Below are 8,677 nucleotides of genomic sequence, written 5' to 3'. Positions count from 1 at the left end.
GTCAATCTTATTCTTAATAAAGAATCATTTCTCTTAAAACTGGAAACAAGGAAAAGAAGGGCGTTATTCCAGGCCTAGCTCTATTTTAGGAAAGACTGGTCTTGACAATTTTTAACCTTTAGAATATTAAAGGTACATAACACATGTACAGAAAAGGGTCCAAACCAAAGATGTATAAATACAGGCAAACATTCATGTAACCAACAATAAAGTTGAGAAACGAAATCTTCCCCAGCACATTCAGGAGCTCCCAATCTGCATGCCCTTTCCCCATTACTACCAACTCCCCACTCAAAACGGTAATCATATCCTGCCTTTACAGGTAACCACTTCTTGTTTTTCTTTATAACATATGTACCTAGGCACGTTTCTCAAAGCCAAAAAGCTTAATTTTGTCTGTTTTTTAGACTTCATATAAAATGAAGTCAAGTTTTAATTTACTCAGTACAATTTTCAGTTGACAGTCACTTGGGTTATTTCCACAGTGTGGGTGTTTTAAACAACGGGAATTTATTTCTCACAGTTCTGGAGGCTGGAAGTCCAAGATCAAGGTGTTAGCAAATTTGGTTCCTTGGCTTGCAGATGGCCATCTTCTGTGTGTCCTCACATGGCCTTTCCCCTATGCATGCACATCCCTGATGTCTCCAGCTTGCTGGCCCATCCTGCAGATTTGGGGTTTGCTAGCCTCCATAATTGTGGGAGCGAATTTTTTTAAAAATCAATCAGGCCTTACAGCCACCACCTTCCTGGAGCCACCCATGCCACCCAGCCGTGGTCAACTCCACGGTGATCTTCTATATCACCATGGATGATGAACCCTTGGGCCGTGTCTCCTTCAAGCTATTTGCAGACAACGTTCCAAAGACAGTAGAGAACTTCCATGCTCTGAGCACGGGGGAGAAAGTATTTGGTTATAAAGATTCCGGCTTTCACAGGATTATTCCAGGATTTATGTGCCAGGGTGGTGACTTCACATGCCATAATGGCACTGGTGGCAAGTCCATCTATGAGGAGAAATTTAATGATGAGAATTTCATCCTGAAGCATAGCAGTCCTGGCATCTTGTCCATGGCAAATACTGTACCTAACACTATCCGTTCCCAGTTTTTCACCTGCACGGCCAAGACTGAGTGGTTGGATGGCAAGCATGTGGTCTTTGGCATGGTGAAAAAGGGCATGAATATTGTGGAAGCCATGGAACACTTTGAGTCCAGGAATGGCAAGACCAGCAAGAAGATCACTATTGCTGACTGTGGACAAATCTAATAAATTTGACTTGTATTTTATCTTAACTACCAAACCATTCCTTCTGGAGCTCAGGAGAGCAACTCTTCACCCCCATTTGCTTGAAATATCCTATAATCTTTGTGCTTTTGCTGTAGTTCTATGAGCTCCATATTTTTCCTTTTTTTTTTTTTAAAGATTTATTTATTTGAGAGAGCGAGAATGAAAGAGAGAGTACATGAGAGGGGAGAGGGTCAGAGGGAGAAGCAGGCTCCTCGCTGAGCAGGGAGCCCGATGCGGGACTCGATCTCGGGACTCCGGGATCATGACCTGAGCCTAAGGCAGTCACTTAACCAACTGAGCCACCCAGGCGCCCGAGTTCCATATTTTTCTTACTCTCCTCCAAGTCTAGCTGGATTGCAGAATTAAGTTTATGATTTTGAAATAAAAACTAAACAACAAAAAAAGAAAAAATCAATCACTCTTTCTACACACACACATGCACACACGCACACATGCACAGATGCACACACGCACACTCATCCTATTAATTATGTTTTTCTGTTTCTCAGGAGAATCCTGACTAAATGCAGATTTTGGCACCAAGAAGGAGAGTACTGTTATAACAGATACTTGAAAATGTAGAAGTGGTTTTGGAATGGGGTAATGAATAGGGACTGAAAGAGTTTTACTGTGCAAGTTATAAGAAGCCTAGATTTTCTTGAAGGGAGTATTGAGAGAAATATGGATGTTTGTTTTTGCTTTGTTTTGTTTTCAAAATATGGATATTAAAGCAATTCTGGTCAGGTTTCAGACAGAAATGAGAACTATGTTAGTGGTAACTGGAGAAAGGCAGTTCTTCCTATAAAACGGCAAAGAATTTGGCTGAATTGTGTTATGGTGTCTGTGGAAAGTGATAAACTGGGATATTTAATTGAGATTTCTAAGCAAAGTGTTGAAGATGCATCCTGGTTTCTCCTTACTGCATGTAAAATGTGAGAGAAGAGAGATATATACAAGGAATTGTTCAACAAAAAAGGATCAGAACTTGAAGATTTGGAAAATTTTCAGCCAATTCATATTACAAAAAAATAAGAAAGTGTCTTCTGGAGTGAACCTCAAGGGTGTGGCTGAAAAGAGATTGTTCAGTATGACCCATGGATCTAAGCAGCTGTGTCAGCAGAAGTCAGGGACAGAGATGAGGTTATATGAGTGGAAACACCCCCAGCTTGGACTGAAGTGGGCAGAGATGGGACAAAGTGGGGGAAGTCTGTTGAACTTCTGGGATTCTATAGGACACAACAATAGAGATATCCAGCTGTGAAAATGTCATCCTTCAAGAAAAGGGAAAAATAACCCTGAAGGAAATTCAGAGATCAGCAGGACTGACACTCACTCCCACTATGGGACCAGAGCGTACAGGTCTGGAAGGTGGGGCTGTCTCCTCAGTTTCAATGGGTCAAACTCCTGCCACCCTGCACGCAGAGGGTGATGCTGCTGCTTTAGTAGGCCCAGAAGACAGGGCTGCCACCCCCACGTGGGACCTGTTCCCCTTTCTTCTTTCTAATTTCTCCCTTTTGGGATGGGTATGTCTGTCCTATACTTGGCCCATTATTTTTGGAAGCACATAACTTGTCTGGTTCCATAGCCTCACAGCTGTGGAGGAATTTTACGTCAGAATAAACCATACCTTATTTGAGTCTCACCCATACCTGATTTAGATAATATTTAGATGAGACATTGGACTTAGGTTGGTGTTGGAATTGGTTAAGACTCCTGGGGCTGTTGGGATGGAGTAAATGTTGAGAAGGATGTGAATTTGGGGAATCCAGAGGGTCGGGTGTTATGGACTGAATTGTGTCTCTCCCCAAATTCATATGTTGAAGCTCTAACCCCAGATACTTCAGAATGTGACTTATTTGGAAATAGGACCTTTAAAGAGGTAATTAAATTAAAATGAGGGCATTAGAGTTTACCGTAATACAATCTGTCCTTATGAGGAGAGGAAATCTGGAAACAGAAGAGTGAAACCAGCCATGTACATGCACAGAGGAAGGTCATCCCCAATCAAGGAGAGAAGCCTCAGGAGAAACCTAACTTGCTGACGCCTTAATCTTGGACTTCCAGCCTCCAGAACTATGAGAAAATAAACTTCTATCATTTAAGCCATCCAGTCTGTGGCATTTTGTATGGCAATCCGAGCAGTCTAGTTCAGAGGGTATTTGTATATTTACTGTTTGTAGATGACAGCCAACAATTTTCCAAAATGGTTGTAGCAATGATGCTTTCAGCAGCCATGTATGAAAGTTCTTGTTGCCTTCCATCCCAGTAGGTCAGCTGTTTGTTACTTTAGCCATTCTTTTTGGGTATCAAGTAGTATCTTACTGTGGTTTTAATTTGCATTTACCTGTTTACTCATACTATTGAGTTCTTTCACACATGTTTATAGCCCATTTGTGTATATTCTTTCTTGAAATGCCTCTGCAAGTTTCTTGTCCATTTTTTAATTGGGTTGTCATTTTTCTTATTTAATTATAGGAGTTTTTATTATATATATATATATAAATATTCTAGATTGGAGTTCTTTGTAAGTAATTGGTGTGACAGATATCTTCTCTCACTCTGTGGTTTGCTTTTCACTCTCTTAATTTTTTTTTTATGAACTAAAGTCTTAATTTAAATCTTAAATGAAGGAGCACCTGGGTGGCTCTGTCAGTTAAGTGTCTGCCTTCGGATCAGGTCATGATCCCAGGGTCCTGGGATTGAGCCCTGCATCAGGCTCCTTACTCAGCAGGGAGCCTGCTTCTCTCTCTCCCACTCTCCCTGCTGTGTTCCCTCTCTTGCTGTGTCTCTCTCTGTCAAATAAGTAAATAAAATCTTTTAAAAAAATAAATAAAAAATAAATCCTAAATTAAGTAAATTACCTAAATTAGGTAATTTAAGTATTAGTTAAATACTAAAATGAGTATTAAAATAGTCCAATTCATCAGGTTTTTTTTCTTTATGGTTAATACTTTTTTGTACTCTTGCTTTTCACATTTAGAACTGAGGACACTTTCTGACTCACAATAGTTTGAGTTATGATTTTTTGGCTTTACGATGGTGCAAAAGTGATAAGCATTTAGTGGAAACAGTACTTTGAATTTTGCATTTTGATCTTCCCAGGCTAGTGATATGTGGTGTGATACTCTCTAGTGATCCTGGGCAGTGGCTGCAGCTCCCAGTCTGCCATGTGATCAGAAGGGTCAACAACTGACACACTTACAACCATTTGTATCCATACAACCATTCTGGTTTTCTCTTTCAGTACAGTATTCAGTAAATCACATGAGATATTCAATACTTTATTATAAATAGTCTTTGTGATTTTTGCCCAACTGTAGGCTAATGGAAGTGTTCTGAGGACATTTCAGGTAGGCTAGGCTAAGCTATGATGTTTGGTAGATTAGGTGTATTTTAATACACCAAATATTGCATTTTGACTTACAATATTTTCAACTTCTGATGGGTTTATTAAGACAGAATATCATTGTAAGTTGAGGAAGATATGTAAAATTAAATTGGAATAATTTTGCTTATGGAACAAAGAGTCAAGGTTCATTGTTTCCACATGGACAGCTAATTATCATTTATCAAAAAGAAATCCTTTCCTCGCTGCCTTGTTTGCAATGCTGCCTTAATCATAAGTCTAGCATCCATATATGACTGGTATCTTTGTGGTTATATTCTATTGGACAATTTACCTGTGCTTGTACTAGCATAACTGGTAGAACAAGTCCTCCCAGGTTATTCTTCTTCAAGAGTGTCTTGGATATTCTTGGCCTTTTGCATTTTCATATAAACTTTAGAATCAGCTTTTCAGTTAAAAAAATTTAATTCCAGTATGGTTAACACACTGTGTTATATTAGTTTCAGGTTCACAATATAGTGATTGAACAATTCTATACATTACTCAATGTTTATCATAATAAGTGATCCCCATCACCTATTTCACTCATTCCCCCCACCTTTGGTAATGATCACTTTGTTCTCTATGGTTTTTAGTTTGTCTCTTTTTCTTTGTTCGTTTGCTTTATTTCTTAAATTCCACATATGAGTGAAATCATGTGGTATTTGTCTTTTTCTAACTGAGTTATTTTACTTAGCTTTATACTGTCTAGATCCATCCATGTTGTTGGAAATGGCAAGATTTCATTCTTTTTTATGGCTGAATAATTTAGAATCAGCTTTTCAATTTCCGTTTAAAAATATGTGGATTGCATTCTGTTACTTTGGAGAAAATTGACCTCTTTTTCAAATTTTTATTTAAATTCTAGTTACTTAAGATATAATATAATATTGGTTTCAAGAGTAGAATTTAGTGATTCATCATTTACATATAAACCCAGTGCTCGTCATAACAAGTGCCCTCCTTAATATCCATCACCCATCTTCCTCCATCAACCCTCAGTTTGTTCTCTATCATTAAGAGTCTCTTATGGTTTTCTTCCCTCTCTCTTTTTTTCCCCTTCCCATATATTCATCTGTTATATTTCTTAAATTCCACATATGAGTGAAATCATATGGTATTTATCTTTTTCTGGTTGACTTATTTTCCTTACCATAATACACTGTAGCTCCATTTATGTCCTTGCAAATGGCAAGATTTTGTTCTTTTTTACGGCTGAGTAATATTCCATTATATATATCTCTCTCTATATAATCTTCATTATCCATTCATCAGTCAATGGACATTCGGGCTCTTTCCGTAGTTTGGCTATTGTTGATAATGCTGCTATAACCATCAGGGTACCCCTTCAAATCTGTATTTTTGTGTATTTTGGGTAAATACCTAGTAGTGCAATTGCTGGGTCATAGGATAGTTTTATTTTTAATATTTTTGAGGAAATCCCATATTGTTTTCCAGAGTGGCTGCACCAGTTTGAATTCCCAACAGTATAAGGGGTTCCTCTTTCTCTGCATCTTTGCCAATATCTGTTGTTTCCTGTGTTGTTCATTTTAGCCATTCTGATAGGTGTGAGGTGGTATCTCATTGTAGTTTTGATTTGTATTTCCCTGATGATGAGTGATGTTGCGCATCTTTTCATGTATCTGTTAGCCATCTGGATGTCTTCTTTGGAAAAATGCTTGTTCATATCTTGTGCCTATTTTGTAACTGGAGTATTTGTTTTTTGGGTGTTGAGTTTGATAAATTCTTTATAGATTTTGGATACTAATCCTTTATCGGATATGTCACTTGCAAATATCTTCTCCCATTCTGTAGGCTGCCTTTTAGTTTTGTTGATTGTTTCCTTCACTGTGCAGAAGTTTTTATCTTGATGAAGTCCCAAAAGTTCATTTTTGCTTTTGTTTCCTTTTCTTGTGTTTTTTGGAAGAGTTTGAGGATAAGTATTAAATCTTCTTTGAATGTTTGGTAGAATTCACCAGTAAGTCACCTGACCCTGGACTTTTGTTTGTTGGGAGGTTTTTGATTACTGTTTCAATTCCCTTACTAGTAATCAGTCTATTCAGATTTTCTATTTCGTCCTGTTTTGGTCTTTGTGGGTTGTGTATTTCTAGGAATTTATACATTTCTTTTAGGTTTTCTGGTTAGTTGGCATATCATTGTTTGTAGTGGTCTCTTATGATCCTTTGTACTTCTGTGATATTAGTTGTAAAGTCTCCCCTTTCATTTCTGATTTTATTTGAGTCCTCTGTCTTTTTTTCTTAGTTAATCTAGGTAAGGTTTATTGATTATATTTATCTTTTGAAAGAATTGGCTCTTAGTTTCATTGATCTTTTCTGTTGTCTTTTTAGTCTCTATTTCATTTAGCTCTACTCTGATCTTTGTTATTTCCTTCCTTTTACTAACTTTTGGCTTTGTTTGTTCTTATTCTTCTAGTTCCTTTAGGTATAAAGTTAGATTGTTTTTTTGAGATTTTTCTTGTTTCATGAAGTAATCCTGTGTTGCTATGAACTCCCTCATAGAATCATTTTTGCTGCATCCCATAGATTTTGGTATGTCATATTTCTGTTTTCATTTGTCTCTAGGTAGTTTTTATTTCTTCTTTGATTTCTTCAGTGATTTTTTGGTTGTTCAGTGGCATGTTGTTTGAAAGATTGTTTGTATATTTTTTATCATACAGTAAGTTTGATCTTTGGGGGTCTATACAGTTCTATGAATTTTAGTACATGAAAAAGATTTGTGTAATTACTACCACAGGCAGGATACAAAACAGTTCCAGCACCCCAATTAAATTCCTTATGTTATCCTTTTATACTCATCTTTTCCCTAACCCCCAGCAATTATTCATCTGATATCCATTACTATAGGTCTCATCTGTTTGTGAATGTCACATAAATACAAGAGGAAAAAGCACAAAGTTTTTCACAGTCTGGATTTTGCCCATCTCTAGAAAAATCACTTGATTTTATCTTAATCCTGTTTTACCTTTAAAATTCAGGTCAAATGTCATTTCTCCGGGAAGTGTCCCTTGACCTCTGCTCATTGTCATCAGGCTAATTCAGATGACTTTTTTTCTAGGTTTACATAATATCCTGTGCATACTTTTAATCCAGCAATTTTAATCTCTTGCTTTAGTCCTTAAAACTTGGGGCGGGGCGCAGACATACTTTATTCAAATTTTTCCCAATTGCCTATCAATATATACACATACAAACATACATATATAATTAGTAATTATTAAAATTTAATGAATAAATAATTAAAAGAGATAGTAAAGAAGGTAACATTGAAGCTCCTAACGTTGGGTGTCTAGGTGCTGATATTAAGAAAAAATAAATTCAGCAGCACATGGTAACTTTGAAACACAAGAATTTGAGAGTTTCCTAGAAAACAAAAATTACAAAGAGAAAGGTGTGCTCAGATTCCATTATTTATTAGATATTTTATCTCCACACTCATATTCAGGGAGTCCAGTACAAATATTTTAGTAAATATTTTTGTATTTGATAGCCAGTTATTGTAGTAACCAATGGTGGTTGGGTTAGGGGAGGTTGATTTTCCAGGCCAGTGGTTTTCCGACTATTCCCTATCTTTATGGTTTTGAAGAGGGACTTTGGAATCATCTCCAAGGTCAGTGTCTGGGCAATGGGTCTCCAGACCTCTGACTTCAGTTTTAGTCAGAGTTCTGCCTTTGTTTCCATTTCAAGAAAGAGTTCTACTGCTTAAAAAAATAAAAGTTGGAGCACCACTGCCTTAGTTGAAGTGGCAAATGCTGTTCATCCATCTGTGATGTGCTAACTTCTCCAAATTCATTTCCTCTGGGGTATTCTTTAAGGAGATAATTTCTTTCTCATTTGATCCCATTCATGATTAGAATCCACTCTTGTCCTGCTTACTTGAATTTCTGCCAAGTTCTGGAAATTGCCATTAATTTGGATGGTTCTCTGGAGTTTTGTCTTGAGAGTATCGTCTTCAGCCAACTCCTGGAACTCCTTCATTAACCAACAG

The 8,677-nt window shown here is 37.1% G+C and overlaps 1 pseudogene; it reads left to right on the top strand.

Moving 5' to 3' along the window:
- Positions 1-804: 804 nt before the first annotated feature.
- On the top strand, positions 805-1,266 carry LOC112826393 (peptidyl-prolyl cis-trans isomerase A pseudogene; annotated as a pseudogene).
- Positions 1,267-8,677: the final 7,411 nt, after the last annotated feature.

The sequence above is a fragment of the Callorhinus ursinus genome, unplaced genomic scaffold, assembly GCF_003265705.2.
Source record: "Callorhinus ursinus isolate GAN/ISIS: 27379988/994484 unplaced genomic scaffold, GSC_fseal_2.0 scaffold7, whole genome shotgun sequence".
In the NCBI taxonomy this organism is placed as follows: Eukaryota; Metazoa; Chordata; class Mammalia; order Carnivora; family Otariidae; genus Callorhinus; species Callorhinus ursinus.
Note: the sequence above shows the minus strand (reverse complement) of the source record. Positions and strands in the feature narration are given on the sequence as shown.